Here is a 16,882-nt window from a genome sequence, read left to right as displayed (position 1 = left end):
AAAGACGCTTACTCCTTGGAAGGAAAGTTATGACCAACCTAGATAGCCTATTCAAAAGCAGAGACATTACTTTGCCAACAAAGGTTCGTCTAGTCAAGGCTATGGTTTTTCCTGTGGTCATGTATGGATGTGAGAGTTGGACTGTGAAGAAGGCTGAGCACATAGAATTGATGCTTTTGAACTGTGGTGTTGGAGAAGACTCTTGAGTGTCCCTTGGACTGCAAGGAGATCCAACCAGTCCATTCTGAAGGAGATCAGCCCTGGGATTTTTTTGGAAGGAATGATGCTAAAGCTGAAACTCCAGTACTTTGGCCACCTCATGTGAAGACTTGACTCATTGGAAAAGACTCTGATGCTGGGAGGGATTGGGGGCAGGAGGAGAAGGGGACGACAGAGGATGAGATGGCTGGATGGCATCACTGACTCGATGGACGTGAGTCTGAGTGAACTCCGGGAGTTGGTGATGGACAGGGAGGCCTGGCGTGCTGCGATTCATGGGGTCGCAAAGAGTTGGACATGATTGAGCGACTGATCTGATCTCTGATCTGATCCCCATCTTAAAGGTAATAGTTAATGGAAAGATGGCATAGATCATAAAGGAAAAGGCTGAGAAGAAATGATCTTGGGATGGCAATAGGAAGCTAGGAGACTATTCTAGTATCCTTATGTTTGGGAGTGAAGGAAGTAACATTTTAGTGGAAGTGAGAGTTGACCAGGTGAGGATAAGGAGGATGTGTCTTCCAAGGGTTGGTGTTGCAAAGAGCCACTGGAATCCAAGAGGAGCTCAGCATCTTAGGAATTCTGAGTAGCTGGAGTCTATTCAGTCTGAAGTGTGGAGTCAGCTCTTGTGAATGAAAGTATTGGATTTTATCTTGTGAGCAGTGAGGACCTATTGAAGACTTTTAAACCAGGTATTAATAATTAGATATGAATTGTAAAGGATCTCTGCTCTGTGGAGCATGGATTAAATGACTGTAGAACTGTATAGGCAAGAAGGCAGGTTAGGGGACTTTTGCCGCAATTCATGGAAGGGATCGTGGTGTTCTTGACTAGAGCAGTAGCTGTGGGGTAAAGAAGAATGGACAGATTTTAGCTTTAGAAGTAGATTGGTGGTTGAATGATGGGGTAGTGAGAGAGGATTCAAAGTTGATTCCCAGGATTCTGGCTTAGGAGTCTTAGTGGCAATAGTGATGAAAGGGGGAATACTGGGAATACTTTGGAGGGGAACTAAGAAACCATCAGTATTCTGGGAGTAGCACGGAGTGAGAGAATTGTGATGATGATTCACATTGAGGGTGTATCTCAATGTATCTCACATTGAGATACATTGAGGGTAGCCAAGTATGTAAGCATGGAAGGCATCTTTATTGGACTGTCCTTATTAATTATAGGCAGGTACAACCTGAAGATTCTTGCAGTGCATGTTTCAAATGCTGTCTCCTCTACAAAGGCTTTCTACTACAATTCCATCCCCTAAGTAGAATGAATCTATTAATGTCTTTAGTAGACTGGAGAAGGAAATGGCAACCCACTCCAGTATTCTTGCCTGGAGAATCCCGTGGACAGAGAAGCCTGGAAGGCTATAGTCCATGGGGTCACAAGAGTCGGACACGACTTAGTGACTAAACCACCACCATTTATTAATTTCTTTAGTACTTTATGTGTCAATTTTAGTACTTAATGAAAATCTGCCCTTTAAAGTTTGTATATGTGGCTTTTCTCCTCCTCTATATTGGGAGTTGTTTGAGAGCAAGATAGGAACCAACTCACCTTTGTATTCCCTCTAATGCTTAGCATGTTTCTCGTGTATAGCAGGTGCTCAGTACACATGTTGAATTGTATGTAGCTCTGATCTTGTCCCTTTAAGAATATACTTACTAATGAGTTAGGTATGTCTTAGTTGAGATTTTTAGCAGACAAAGGCATTGGAATTGTCATGTTTGGTGTATCCTGTTTTAGCAAATAGGGAAGCAAACATGATGCTTTAGAAATAATTTTTTAAATGGCTAAATTAAAAAAAAAAATGTAATGCTTCAAGGAAGAAGCAGATGCCAGGATGGGATTAAGCATGCAAGAAGTTTATTAGAAGTGCTTGTGAGAGAAAATGAGGAAGGAGGCAAGGAGAATCATCAGACTGATGCAAGTCTGACTCCAAGTGAAGGAGAAAGGTAAGGAAGGAAGGAACTTTGGGTGAAAGTTGTAGTTCTAAGGAAATTTAACCGGGTCCTCAGAAGTTGTCTATCACAGAAATTCCTCATCTTCCAAGATCAGGGCCATCTTAGTGTATACCTGTGGTGCTCTTTACTGGGAGCAGCCAGTGAGAAGCACGGCCTCCGTGCAAAGTGATGGATTTCAGAGTGCAGCAGCTGGGGCCCAGAGTCAGTTATTTTTCCCTAGAGTCAGAGATCTGAGAGGCTGAATCTCATAGCCAGCCATGGTCATCTCTGTGGCTATAAATTGCCTGATTCAGGACAATCGAATTACAGTATTCCCCCCTCTTAAAGTGGTAATTTGTTCCCCCTAAGCTCCTTATGCTTTTCCTTTTTTTTAAAGATACCTTAGGATGAGTTCCAAAAGTCGGAACTTGATTGTCATTAATAGTACACAGTTTGCTTTGTTGTTGTTTAGTTGCTAAGTTGTATCTGATTCTTTTGCCACTCTGTGGACAGTAGCCCGCCATGCTTCTCTATCCATGGAATTTCCCAGGTGAGAATACTGGTCTGTGTTGCCATTTCCTCCTCCAAGGGATCTTCCTGACCCAGGGATCAAACCCACATCTTCTGCATTGGCAGGCGAATTCTTACTGCTGAGCCACCGGGGAAACCCATGGTTTGCTTTAGTAGTTATCAAATAAAGTTTGCATTTCCTATTCAAGTTGATTTCGTATTCAACCTTAATGTACCAAATGACAAACAAAGCAATAAAGATGAAAGAAAACATGCAAACAATACCTACAATATGACCTAGTGAATCAGGAGTACTTCAAGCACTTCAGGAGTACCTTGAATAGGCCAACCATCCAGTTATGAAGATGAGTGCTTGTGGACTTTCCTTTCTAGGCTGGGCTGCTTCAGGTAGACAAGCACAAATCAGTAAAAGAAGTTACACATAAAGTCAGGTTCTGGAAATCACCTGTTGGAGTTGGGGATGGAGGCATATACCAGAGAAAATAAGTAATTTAAAGTTTTAGTTTTATGGACCCTGAATTACTCAGATATTATTTTTACAGTAGATATTTTAAATTTATAATGGGAAGATGATTTTGAAAAGAGTTTCCTTAATGCTGCTTTCCTACTGATTTTGACTGGTGGTGGTAGTTTAGACACTAAGTCATATCCAACTCTTGCCATCCCATGAACTGTAGCCCGCCAGGTTCCTCTGTCCATGGGATTTTCCAGGCAAGAATACTGGAGTGGATTGCCATTTCCTTCTCCAGGGGATCTTCCCGACCCAGGAATCTAACCCAGGTCTCCTGCATTGCAGGCAGATTCTTTACTGACTGAACTATGAGGGAAGCTGATTTTGACTAGTTTGGTTTTATTCACCAGATTTGTTGAGTATTATGTGACACATTCTGGACAAATGAAAACTAAAACCTCAATTGTTGCTTTTATGAAACTTATATCTGGTGATAAAAAAAAATCTGTAATCTTCCCATATGTGTTAAAGCACTCCGATTGTACTTTATAGAAAGTTTGATTCAGGGTTAAAAATAAAAATATAAATTTTAAATTTTAAAAATAAAACAAGTCTTGGAATTAAAAAATAAAAGTTTTAAATTAAAAGAGACTTCTTGTAATAAGCTGACTTAAATTCTAGTTATTCTTTTATAATTCCTGAAACAAAATTTTTTCCTTTTTATATAGACAAGTCCCATCTTCTGTTTTATTACACTCTAAACCATTTGCAAGTGAGTTGATTTCTATGTATGGCTCAGTAGTTTGTAATGGAATGCACTTACTGCTAATTGCATTCACAGCTGTTTTAAGGACTGATAGGATTCTGATTTCTTTACATATAATTAATAACTTTTTTCTTATTGTGGTAGAATATATTTTACATATATCCATATATATATATATATATGTAAAACACAAAATTAGCCATTTTAACCATTTCTAAGTAGTCTAGAGTGCAAGGAGATCCAACCAGTCCATTCTAGAGGAGATCAGCCCTGGGTGTTCTTTTGAAAGGAATGATGCTAAAGCTGAAACTCCCGTACTTTGGCCACCTCATGCGAAGAGTTGACTCACTGGAAAAGACTCTGATGCTGGGAGGGATTGGGGGCAGGAGGAGAAGGGGACGACAGAGGATGAGATGGCTGGATGGCATCACTGACTCGATGGACGTGAGTCTGAGTGAACTCCGGGAGATGGTGATAGACAGGGAGGCCTGGTGTGCTGCGATTCATGGGGTTGCAAAGAGTCGGACACGACTGAGCGACTGAACTGAACTGAACTGAAGTGTATAATTCAGTGCCAGTAGCTACGTTCACAAGATTGTGCAACTGTCACTACTATTTCCAAAACTTTTCATCACCTCAAACAGAAACTCTGTACGTATTAAGCAATAACTCCTAACTTCCTCCTCCCTCAGCCCCCATAACCTCTAATCTACTTTCTGTCTTTATGAATTTAGCTGTTTGAGGTATTTAATGTAAGTTGAGTCATATAATATTTGTCCTTTTGTGTCCGATTTATTTTAGTTAACAAAATGTCTTTAAGATTCATCCATGGTGTAGCATGTATCAGAATTTAATTCCTTTTTAAGGCTGAATATACTCCATTTTGTGTATATACCACATTTAGCTTATTCATTCATCTGTTGATGCACAGTTGAGTTGTTTGTGTCTTTTGGCTACTGTAAGGGATGCTGCAGTGAACATTGGTATACAAGTGTTTGTTTGAGTTCGTGTTTGCAATTCTTTTGGGTGTATACCTAGAAGGGTCTGGGTCATTTGGTTTATATGTTTAACTTATTTAACATTTATATGTTTAACAGTTGGTTTATATGTTTAACTGTGTTTAACTTTTTGAGGAATTATCATACTGCTTTCCACAGCCATCGCACTGTTTTTACATTCCTACTAGCAGTGCACAAAGGTTCCAGTTTTTCCATATCCTCTCTTGCATTGTTATTTTCTGTTGTTTTTTTTTAATTACTATCCTAGTTTATGTGAAATGATACCTCTTTGTATTATGCCTTGTATTTCCCTAATGACTAATAATATTGGCCATCTTTTCATGTGCTTGTTGGCCACTTGTATATTTTCTTTGGCAAATGTCTGTTCAGATCCATTGCCATTTTTAAAACCTTTGTGGTTTGAGTTTTTGTTGTTAAATTTTAGGGCATCATTGTAATATTCTTGATGTTAGCTCCTTATTGGCTATATGACTTGTAAATATTTTCTTTCATTCAAATACAACCAAAAACCTACTTTTCAGTTTCTTGTTAATGTCCTTTGCACAAAAGCTTTAAACTTTAATGAAGTTCAGTTTATCTTGAAACCCAACTGCTTTTTGTGTGTTGGTTTTCTTCTGCAACTTTGGTGAATTAATTTACTAGCTCTGGTATCTTGTGGATTCTTTGGAATTTTTCTATATATAGAATTGTCATCTGCAAATAAAAATAGTTTTACTCTGTGTGTGTACATATGGCTTCCCTGGTGGCTCAGACAGTAAAGAATCTGCCTACAATGCAGGAGACCCAGGTTTGATCCCTGGGTCAGGAAGATCCCATGGAGAGGGGGATAGCAACCCACTCCGGTATTCTTGCATGGAGAATTCCATGGACAGAGGAGCCTGGCAGACTACAGTCCATGGGATCCGTTTTCATTCCAATCCCAAAGAAGGGCAATGCCAAAGAATGTTCACACTATTGTACAGTTGCACTCATTTCACATGCTAGCAAAGGTATGCTCAAACTCCTTCAAGCTAGGCTTCAGCAGTACATTAGCCGAGAGCTTCCAGATGTCCAAGCTGGGTTTAGAAAAGGCGGAGGAACCAGAGTTCAAATTGCCAACATTCATTGGCTCATAGAGAAAGCTAAAGATTTCCAGAGAAACCTCTGCTTCGTTGACTGTGCTAAAGCCTTTGACTGTATGGATCACAACAAACTGTGGAAGATTCTTAAAGAGAGAATAATACCGGACCACCTTGCCTGTCTCCTGAGAAACCTGTATGCTGGTCAAGAAGCAACACTTAGAACCTTACATGGAACAACTGACTAGTTCAAAATTGGGAAAGGAATATGACATGCCTGTGTATTGTCACCCTGTTTGTTTAACTTCTGTGCAGAGTACATCATGCAAAATGATGGACTGGATGAATCACAAGCTGGAATCAAGATTGCCAGGAGAAATATCAGCAACCTCAGATATGCTGATGATACCACTCTAATGGCAGAAAGTGAAGTGGAATTAAGAGCCTCTTGATGAGAGTGAAGGAAGAGAGTGAAAAAGCTCACACACATACACGTTCTTTTTCAGATTCTTTTCCCTAATAGGTTATTACGAATTACTGAGTATAGTTCTGAGTGCTATACAGTAGGTTCTTGTTAGTTATCTATTTTGTATATAGTAGTGTGTATATGTTAACATATGCTTTGTAATTGTTTTATCTTCTTGATGAATTGACCCTTTTTTCAACATACAGTGTCCATCTTTGTCTCTTGTAACAGTTTTTGACCTAATGCCTATTTTTTCTGGTAGCCACACTAACACTCTTACTTTCTGTATTCATGGAATATCTTTTTCCATCTTTTCATTTTGAAACTATAGTTTTGTGTATAAATTGAGTCACTGTAGTCAGCGTATACTTTAATCATGTTTTTAAATCAGTGCTGCCAATCTCTGGCTTTGATTGGAAAGTTTAACCCAATTAAATTTAAAGTAGTGAGAAGAGCCTGGCAGGCTATAATGGGGTCTCTGAGTCAGACACGACTTAGCAACTGAACAACAACAAAAGTGACTGATAAGGAAGGACCTCTGCCATCATTTTGCTTCTGTGTTGTTGTGAAATTTTATACCTTTTTTGTTGCTCATTTTACTGGTTTCTTCTTCTCCCCCACCCCCATTTTATTATAGTGAACCATTTTGATTTCCTTTTGTGTGTATTTTTTTAGAAATTTTCTTTGTGGTAATCCTTGTGAATTACATTTAACTTCCTAAATTTATAGCAATTTAGTTTGCACTGATATGGACTTACCTTCAATAGCATATACAAGCTCTGCTCCTATGCAGCTCAGTCTTACCCCCTTATATTGTTGTTTTCACAAATTATATCTTTATACATTGTGTATCCAGTATCATGGGTTTGTAATTATTTTTTATGCATTTGTCTTTGAAATTCTATAGGAAATACAAAATGGAGTTAGAAGCCAAATATATATATAGTAGTACCCGTTTTTATATTTGCTGGTGTATTCACCTATACTAGGGGTCGCACAGAATCGGACATGACTGAGTGACTTAGCAGCAGCAGCAGAGACCTTTATTTCATCATATGACTTTGAGTTGCTGTTTAGTGTCCTTTCATTTCAACTCGAAGGACTATCTTTAGCATTTCTTGTAGAGCAGGTCTTATGATATTGAACTCCCTCAACTTTTGTTTATCTGACAACATCTTAAATTGTACCTAATTTTGAAGAACGGTTTTGTCGGATGCAAAATTCTTGGTTGACAATTTTTTTCTTTCAGCAGTTAAATGTGCATCCTACTGTATTTGTGCATCCATGGTTTCTAGTAAGAAATAAGTTGCTGACCTTATTAAGGACTCTTTGTACAGGAGGGGAATTCCAGTTGAACTATTTCCAATCTTAAAAGATGATGCTGTGAAAGTCCTGCATTCAACATGCCAGCAAATTTGGAAAACTCAGCAGCAGCCACAGGACTGGAAAAGATGAGTTTTCATTCCAGTCCCAAAGCAAGGCAATGCCAAAGAATGTTCACAAGTGAGTGAAGTCGCTCAGTCATGTCCGACTCAGCTGTGTCTTTGCAATCCCATGGACTGTAGACTACCAGGCTTCTCTGTCCATGGGATTCTCCAGGCAAGAATACTGGAGTGGGTTGCCATTTCCCTCTCCAGGGGATCTTCCCAACCCAGGGATTGAACCCAGGTCTCCCACATTGCAGGCAGATGCATTACCCTCTGAGCCACCAGGGAAGCCCTGGTGGGCTTCAAACTACTGCACAGTTGCACTCATCTCACACGATAGCAAAGTAATGATCAAAGTTCTCCAAGCCAGGCTTCAACAGTACATGAACCATAAACTTCCAGATGTTTAAGCTGGATTTAGAAAAGGCAAAGGAACCAGAGATCAAATTGCCAACATCCGCTAGATCATCGAAAAAGCAAGAGAGTTCCAGAAAAACATCTACTTTTGCTTTATTGACTATGCCAAAGCCTTTGACTGTGTGGATCACAACAAACTGTGGCGAATTCTTAAAGAGATGGGAATACCAGACCACCTGACCTGCCTCTGAGAAATCTGTATGCAGGTCAGGAAGCAACAGTTAGAACTGGACATGGAACAACAGACTGGTTCCATGGAGTACATCAAGGCTGCATATTCTCATCCTGCTTATTTAATTTCTATGCAGAGTACATCTTGTGAAATGGTGGGCTGGATGAAGCACAAGCCGGAATCAAGATTGCCGGGAGAAATATCAGTAATCTCAGATATGCAGATGACACCACCCTTGTGGCAGAAAGTGAAGAAGAACTAAAGAGTCTCTTGATGAAAGTGAAAAAGTTGGCTTAAAACTCAACATTCAGAAAACTAAGATCATGGCATCCAGTCCTGTCACTTCATGGGAAATAGATGGGGAAACAATGGAAACAGTGACAGACTTTATTTTTCTGGTCTCCAAAATCATTGCAGTTGGTGACTGCAGCCATGAAATTAAAAGATGCTTGCTCCTTGGAAGAAAAGCTATGGCCAACCTAGACAGCTTATTAAAAACCAGAGACGTTACTTTACCAACAAAGGTCCATCTAGTCAAAGCTATGGTTTTTCCAGTAGTCATGTATGGATGTGAGAGTTGGACTATTAAAGAAAGCTGAGCACCAAAGAATTGATGCTTTTGAACTGTGCTGTTGGGCAAGGCTCTTTAGAGTCCCTTGGACTGCAAGGAGATCCAACCAGTCCATCCTAAAGAAAATCAACCCTGACTGTTCATTGGAAAGACTGATGCTGGAGCTGAAACTCCAATACTTTGGCCACCTGATATGAAGAACTGACTCATTGGAAAAGACCCTGATGCTGGTAAAGATTGAAGGCAGGAGGAGAAGGGGGCAACAGAGGATGAGATCATTGGATGGCATCACAGACTTGATGGACATGAGTTTGAGTAGGCTCCAGGAGTTGGTGGTGATAGACAAGGAAGCCTGCGTGCTGCAGTCCATGGGGTGTCAAAGAGTGGGATACAACTGAGCAACTGAACTGAGCAGTATGACAAGAGTTGCTTCTCCTGTTGCTTTAATGGTTTTGTTTTTGTTTTTAGACAGTTGGTATATAATGTGCCTTGGTGCAAGTATCCTGGAATTTATCCTATGTAGATTTTATCGAACTTTTTGAATTTGTAGATTAATGTATTTCATCGATTTTGGGGTATTTTCAGCCATTATATCTTTACATGTTCTTTCTGTCTCTTTCTCTCTCTTCCCCTTCTGAGATTCCCACAATGCATGTTTTGGTCTGCTTGTTATCCTGCAGGTCCCTTAGGCCCTGTTTACTTTTTTTAAAAAGCATTTTGAGCATATTCAAGTCAGTTTTAAAGTTTTTATCTAGTTAGTCTGATGGCTGGGCTGCTTTAGCCAGTTTCTTTCAGTTAATTTTGTTCCTTTCAATGTGCCATTCTGTCTTGGTTTGTTTTTGTTTTGTATGCTATGTGATTTTTTTTTTCTTAAACTGGGCATTTGAATAGTATCATGTAACTGTTGAAAGTAGATTCTTTCCTTTTCCCAGGGCTTGCTGTTTTGTTGTTTGTTTTTATTTGGTTTTGTTTTTGATTGTTGAAGGCTATATTAGTATGTTTGTTGAATGAATTTCCAAAGCTGTTGTTTTTTTTCAAACAAAGTATTCCTTGGTGTGTATAATCACTGAAGTCTCTTTGACTTAACTTGTGTTTCCACAGTGTTTTGACAGAGATTTCCTTGAGCTTCAGGAGCTAAAAAAAAAAACAAGCAAATAACAACAAAACCTCTCTCAGTCTGTATAGCTTGGGTCTGTACTGGTGCACTCTTGTAACAATTTGTGAAAATTGCCAGTGTGACATAGCAGTAATAAAGTAAGATTCAGATTTATATCCTGAGATTTGTCCATTGTGCTGTGTAAAATCAAGTTTTCTTCTTTCTACAAAAAATAATTTGTTTTGTTATTGTTCACTTGCTAAAGTCATGTTTGATTCTTTGCGACCCCATGAACTGCAGCATGCGAGGCTTCCCTGTCCTTTACTATTATCTAACCATCCCATCCTCTGTTGCCCTCTTCTCCTTTTGCCTTCAATCTTTCCCAGCATCAGCATCTTTTCCAGTGAGTTGGCCCTCTCCATCAGGTAGCCAAAGTATTGGAGCTTCAACTTCAGCATCAGTCCTCCCAATGAATATTCAGGATTGATTTCCTTTAAGATTGACTGGTTTGATCTCCTTACAGTCCAGGGGACTCTCGAGTCTTCTCCAGCACCATAGTTCAAAAGCATTAGTTCTTTGCTGCTCAGCCTTCTTTATGGTCCAACTCTCATAAATGTATATGACTCCTGGAAAAACCATAGCTTTGACTGTATGGACCTTTGTCGGCAAAGTGATGTCTTTGCTTTTTAATATGTTGCCTAGGTTTGTTATAGTTTCCTTCCAGAGAGCAAGCGTCTTTTAGTTTAATGACTGCAGTCACTGTCAGCAGTGGTTTTAGAGCTCAAGAAAGGAAAATCTGTCACTGTTTCCACTTTTTCCTCTTCTAATTGCCAGGAAGTGGTGGGACCAGTTGCCATGATCTTAGTTTTTTGAATGTTGAGTTTCAAGCCATCTTTTTCACTGTCCTCTTTAACCCTCATCCTGAGGCTCTTTAGTTCCTTTTCACTTTCTGCCATTAGAGTGGTGTTATCTGCATATCTGAGGTTGTTGATGTTTCTCCTTGGCAGTCTTCATTTCAGCTTGTGATTCATCCAACACAGCATTTTGCATGATACAGCTGCATATAAGTTAAATAAGCAGGGTGACAATATACAGCCATGTCATACTCATTTCCCAATTTTGAACCAGTCAGTTGTTCCATGTAAGGTTCTAAGTGTTGCTTCTTGACCAACATACAGGTTTCTCAGGAGATGGTTAAGATGGTCTGGTATTCTCATCTCTTTAAGAATTTTCCAGTTTGTTGTAATCCACACAGTCAAAGGCTTTAGCATAGTCAATGAAGCAGTAGATGTTTTTCTGGAATTCCCTTGCTTTATGATCCAACAGTTGATCACTTATGATCAATTGTTGGCAATTTGATCTCTGGTGTGTCTGCCTTTTCTAAACCCATTTATATATCTGGAAGTTCTTGGTTCACATACTGTTGAAGCTTAGCTTGAAGGATTTTGAGCATACCCTTGCTAGCATGTGAAGTAAGCAGTTGTACAGTAGTTTGAACATTCTTTGGTCTTGTCCACTTTACAATTGAAATGAAAATGGACCTTTTCCAGTCCTGTGCCGCTGCTGAGTTTTCCCAATTTACTGACATACTGAGTGCAGCACTTTAACAGCATCATTTTTTTAGGATTTTAAATAGCTCAGCTGGAATTCCATCACCTCCATTAGCTTTGTTTGTAGTAATGCTTCCTAAGGCCCACTTGACTTGATAATACAGATAATTTGTACTTGTTTTAAATGGTGTTCTAATATTTGGTTTTTAAAATTCTTAAATAAAAAGTAGTTTTTGTAGCTCAGCTGGTAAAGAATCTGCCTGCAATGCGGGAGACCTGGGTTCGATCTGTGGGTTGGGAAGATCCCCTGGAGAAGGGAAAGGCTACCCACTCCAGTATTCTGTCCTGGAGACCTCCATGGGGTTGCAAAGAGTCGGACACAACTGAGTGACTGTCACTTCACTTCACTTCAGTTGATTTAAGAAGTCAAAGGTAATTTCAAGCCTCTTGTTACTCTGTTCCTAGAGAGCCCAGTTACTAGAGTTAATCCCAGAGGAGCTTCTATATGCAAAATCTTGGATTGACTTCATAGGGTAGTAAAATGATAACTTAGATTTTCCATCCAAGTATTTATAATACAGTGATTGTGTGTGCATGCTCATTTGTGTCTCTTTGTGACCCCATGGAGTGTAGGCCACCAGGCTCCTCTATTCATGGAATATTCCAGGCAAGAATACTGTAGTGGATTGCCATTTCCTTCTTCAGGGGATCTTTCCAACCAGAGATTGAACCTGCATCTCCTACATTGGCAGGCATATTCTTATCATTGTGCCACCTAGGAAGCCAATAATACAGTGAATAATAAAACAATTCCAAAAATAGATATCATTTAAAGAACATAGTCTCTTCAAAAAAATAATGTAACACAAATGTGTAAATCTTTTAAATCATTGGATAAATGGTTGAATTAACTATGTTCTAGATACATACACATATATAACAGAACTTTGGGGAGATAAGGCTAGGGTAAGAAGTACTCCTAAATAGATAAAGGCTACTTCAGTATTTCTTAAATGTTTACATTTTTTAACGTTGTAGTCTCTGCAATTCTGAGAATTGTACTTTCATTTAAATTAGCAAGTGTACTCTTAGAAAAATCACAAATGCAACTGACCCTTGAATAACATGGCTTTGAACTGCACGGGCCCACTCATACATGAATAGTTTTCAGTAGTAAATACTACAGTGCAGTATTGTTGCTCGTTAGTTAAGTCTTCGGATGCAGAGGAACTGGGGGTATGGAAAGCCAGCTCTTACATTACACGTGGATTAACCCTCAAGTTGTCATATGGTCAGCTGTACCTCAGGAAGATTTAAGCTACATGTTATTTAGTTTATTTAGAGTGCTTTTCTCACTGTTTGTAAACTGAAATCACACCTGTTCATGAGAGATTGAGAGTCTTAGTGGGTGGCAGCTGGGACAGTGCGTTAAGTACATGTAGTGTATTTTGGAGGGGGGCAAGGCTTTGTGGGAACGTGTTGCATTGGGGTATGTGGGACTGCATAACAAGGAATAGAGAGAGGACGGTGAGACCCTGATATCAAAGATGACATTTTCATAGTTGAAAATTTTGACTGAGGTCACTTTATATATGAGAAAGGGAAGTAATATGCTCTTATTCCTTCCTCCTTTCTCCTGCTTTCCTTTCTTTCTTCCTTCAAAAACCACAGAATTTCCTGTTGTCATCTTCTAGAATTCAAAGTTCTACTTTAGAACTTAGATTTTATAATTTAAGTAGACTTTTCTGAGATTCTTAAGGTTTAATCTTCTTTTATTTATTTATTTATTTTTGGCGGCTGTGGGTCTTCGCTGCACGCAGACTTTCTCTGTCTGCAGTGAGTGGCGGCTTCTCTAGTTGCGGGGCTCTGGCTTCTCACTGCGGTGACTTCTCTTGCGGAGCACAGGCTGTTGTAGTTGTCGCGCTTGGGCTCGGTAGTTGCAGCTTGTGGGCTCTGGAGTGTTGACTCGTAGTTGTGGCATGTGGGCTTATTTACCTCGCAGCATGTGGGATCTTCTGAACCCATGTCCCCTCCACTGGCAGGCGGACTCTTAACCACTGGACCACCAGGGATGCCCCAATGTCCATTTATTTGTCGGAAAATGTGTCCTCAGCATCAAACAAATAATCTGTAGGAATAGCAGTGAGTTTATAAGTTTGAAATACTTTTGAAAAGGTAACTTCCATTAAAAAGTCTTTTCTACCTTAACATTTCAACTGGTGGTTCAGACGGTAAAGAATCTGCAATGTGGGAGACCAGGGTTTGATCCCTGGATGGGGAAGATCCCCTGGAGAAGGAAATAGCAACCCACTCCAATATTCTTGCCTGGAGAATTCCGTGGTCAGAGAGAGCCTGGTGGGCTACAGTCCATGGGGTCGCAAAGAGTTGGACGGGCCTGAACGACTAACACACACAAGCATTTCAACAATTAATAACAAATTCACATAACATTCTTGTTTTATATTTTGTATTGTATAGTAAAGTGTTCTTAATTTTGTTGCTACTTTACATCGTACACTTACATGTTTGCTATTAAATTCATCAAAATTTAGTAATCTCTAGTAGCAAATTCTTGAAAATGCAATTAATTTATAAACTCATTTCAGTCTTTGGTAATTTTTTAAAATGTTCTTCGTATTTACATTTTTGACAGTTAATATATTTTTCAGTGTTGAATATGACAAATATGAAACATATCCTATTTCATTTTTTAAATTAAAAAACTGAACACTTTATAAAACTTATTTTAACTTTTAGAACAGTCACAAAATTTAAAGCTCAAAAGACTGTACAGTGAAAATCTTCCATCTCATTCATCTGCTCTACTGTTCTTACAACCTACCTAGGGGCAAAGAATTTACAAGTAGAGATTTTTCTGTGGTTAGCTTGTGTGTGTATACATGTATGTGGTGTGTCTGTGTGTGTTTTCTTTCTTTTGGGGAGCACACCCTTTTTTAGTACCCTTATCACCACTACCCCCGCCCCCCACACACACACAAATATACTTTGGAGACCATAGCAGTTAGGGTTATCACCTTTATTTTCTGTGGCCGTATACTACTATTTAGTTGTATTATAATTTATCAAACTAGTGTCTCTGTCTTTTATTAACCAATATGCAATTACTTGCCTTCTGGTTTGTTGAAACAATAGGTCAGACAACATTTGCCGCAGTAATGCCTCTGTAAGTGGCTTGCCATAAAAACTCCGGCGCCACATTCCTCAGTAGGGCACCTCTGATGAAGGTGACTGATTCTGCCATTGTCATCCACGATATAGTATTTCAGAACAGCCAGCTTAAACCTTCTTTGTCTTATGCTTGTTCTTCTTGGGAGTGATGTAAGACTTCTTCCTTTTCTTTTCTTAGCACCACCACAAAGTTTAAAACATTCAGGTAAAGAGTGGACTCCTTTTGCATTGTAGTCACAGTACATCCATCTTCCAATTGCTTGCCAGCAAAGATCAGGCTTTGCCCATCGGGAGGAATTCCTTTGTTATCTTGGATCTTGGCCTTTACATTTTCTGTTGCATCTGATGGTTTGACTTCGGGAGTGATGGACTTCCTTGTCAGGGTCTTCATGAAAATCTGCATCTTGGTGATGGTTCCACTGCAAATGGCAGGTCTAAAAGCTAACTTGTCCCTTACTGAGAACCACCGAGGTCATTTTCTGTCCTTTTGTTTTGTAAACACTTGTAGCAAAAACTTGTGTGTATGTCATATCATATATGAGTGCAGTGTTTCTTTGTGTTTCTTACCAATTTTGGTAAGATTGGATTTGCTAATCCAATTTGGTAATTGGATTGTTTGCTCTTTTACTGTTGAGTTTTGAGAGTTCTTTATATATATTTTGGATACCAATCCTTTGTTGGGCCTGTGGTTTGGAAATATTTTGCCCACTTCTTCTATTACCTTCTTATCCACTTTCTAGGCTCTTTCCTAGAGCAAAAGTTTTTAAGTTTTGATGTTCAATTTATCGGTATTTTCCTTTAATGGGTTGGTGTCAGGTCTTAAATAATGTTTGCCTATCAATGGCTCCTGAAATTTTTCTCCTGTATTTTTCCCTACAAGCTCTATAGTTTTACATTTTACCTTTAAGATACATTTTGAGTTATTTTTGCATAAGATATGAGACTTAGGTTGAAGTTCATTTTTTTTGCCTACACATGTCCATTCGCTTCAGCACCATTTGTTGGAAAAGCAGTCCCTCCACTAAATTGCTTTTGTACTTTTGCTAAAAATTGTGCATATTTTTGTGGATCTATTTCTGGGTTCTCTCTTATTCCATGTGTTTCTCTCTCTCTGCCAGTACTATACAGTTTTTACTACTATCGCTGTAAAATAAGTCTTTAAATTAGGTAGGATATTTCCTTCCATTTTATTCTTTTCCAAAATTGTTTTAGTAAGTCTAGTTCCTTTTCCTCTTCATATAAATTTTAGAATGATCTTGTCAATATCTACAAAATAAATCTTGCTTGGGATATTGGTAGGAACTATGTTAAACCCCTGTATTAATATTAGGGAGTGGAAGAATTGACATCTTAGATTGTTGAATCACCCATTCCATTAACATAGAATGTCTCTCTATTTGTTTTTAGATCTTTGGTTTCCTGATGAGTATTGTGCCATTTTTAGGATACAAGTCTTATATACTTGTTTTGTTAGATTTGTACCTAGTGTTTCGGGTGTGGGTTATTTTATTTTTTATGTCCATGTGTTCATTGCAAGCACAGTGGATTTTTTCTATGTGTTTGTCTTGTATCCTATGAACTTACTGAACTCACTATTTGTTGTCTTTTTGTTTTGTAGATTCTTGGCAATTTTCTACCAGATAATCATTTAATTGACAAACAGAGACAGTTTTATTTTCTCCTTTCAAATTTATTATTTTTTTTTAATCTCCTTTTCTTATTTTATTGCACTGGCAAAAACTTTCAGCAGTATGTTTAATGAATATGTTGATTGGACATTTTGTGTTTTTCCCCCCAATTTTGGGGGGAAAGAATTCATTCTTTGGGATCTGAATGCAGTAGAGGATCTGCCTGCATTGCCGGAGAGGCAGGTTGATCCCTGGGTTGGGAAGATCCCCTGGAGAAAGAAATGGCAACCTACTCTAGTATTCTTGCCTGGAGAATTCCATGGACAGAGGAACCTGGCATGCTCCAGTCCAGGGGCTGCAAAGAGTTGGACACACTGAGTGACTA

General features: G+C 38.9%; 1 protein-coding gene and 1 pseudogene across 3 annotated transcripts in view; one reads left to right on the top strand and one right to left on the bottom strand.

Annotated features, from left to right (window-relative positions):
* The window catches only part of SOS1 (SOS Ras/Rac guanine nucleotide exchange factor 1), a 134,815-nt gene that overhangs the window by 10,909 nt on the left and 107,024 nt on the right, over window positions 1–16,882 (top strand). The window lies entirely within an intron of this gene.
* On the bottom strand, window positions 14,803–15,272 carry LOC129622944 (ubiquitin-40S ribosomal protein S27a-like; annotated as a pseudogene).

Source organism: Bubalus kerabau, chromosome 11 (genome assembly GCF_029407905.1).
Source record: "Bubalus kerabau isolate K-KA32 ecotype Philippines breed swamp buffalo chromosome 11, PCC_UOA_SB_1v2, whole genome shotgun sequence".
Classification (NCBI taxonomy): domain Eukaryota; kingdom Metazoa; phylum Chordata; class Mammalia; order Artiodactyla; family Bovidae; genus Bubalus; species Bubalus kerabau.
The sequence above is the reverse complement of the archived record's forward strand: the minus strand, read 5'-3'. Positions and strand labels throughout refer to the sequence as shown.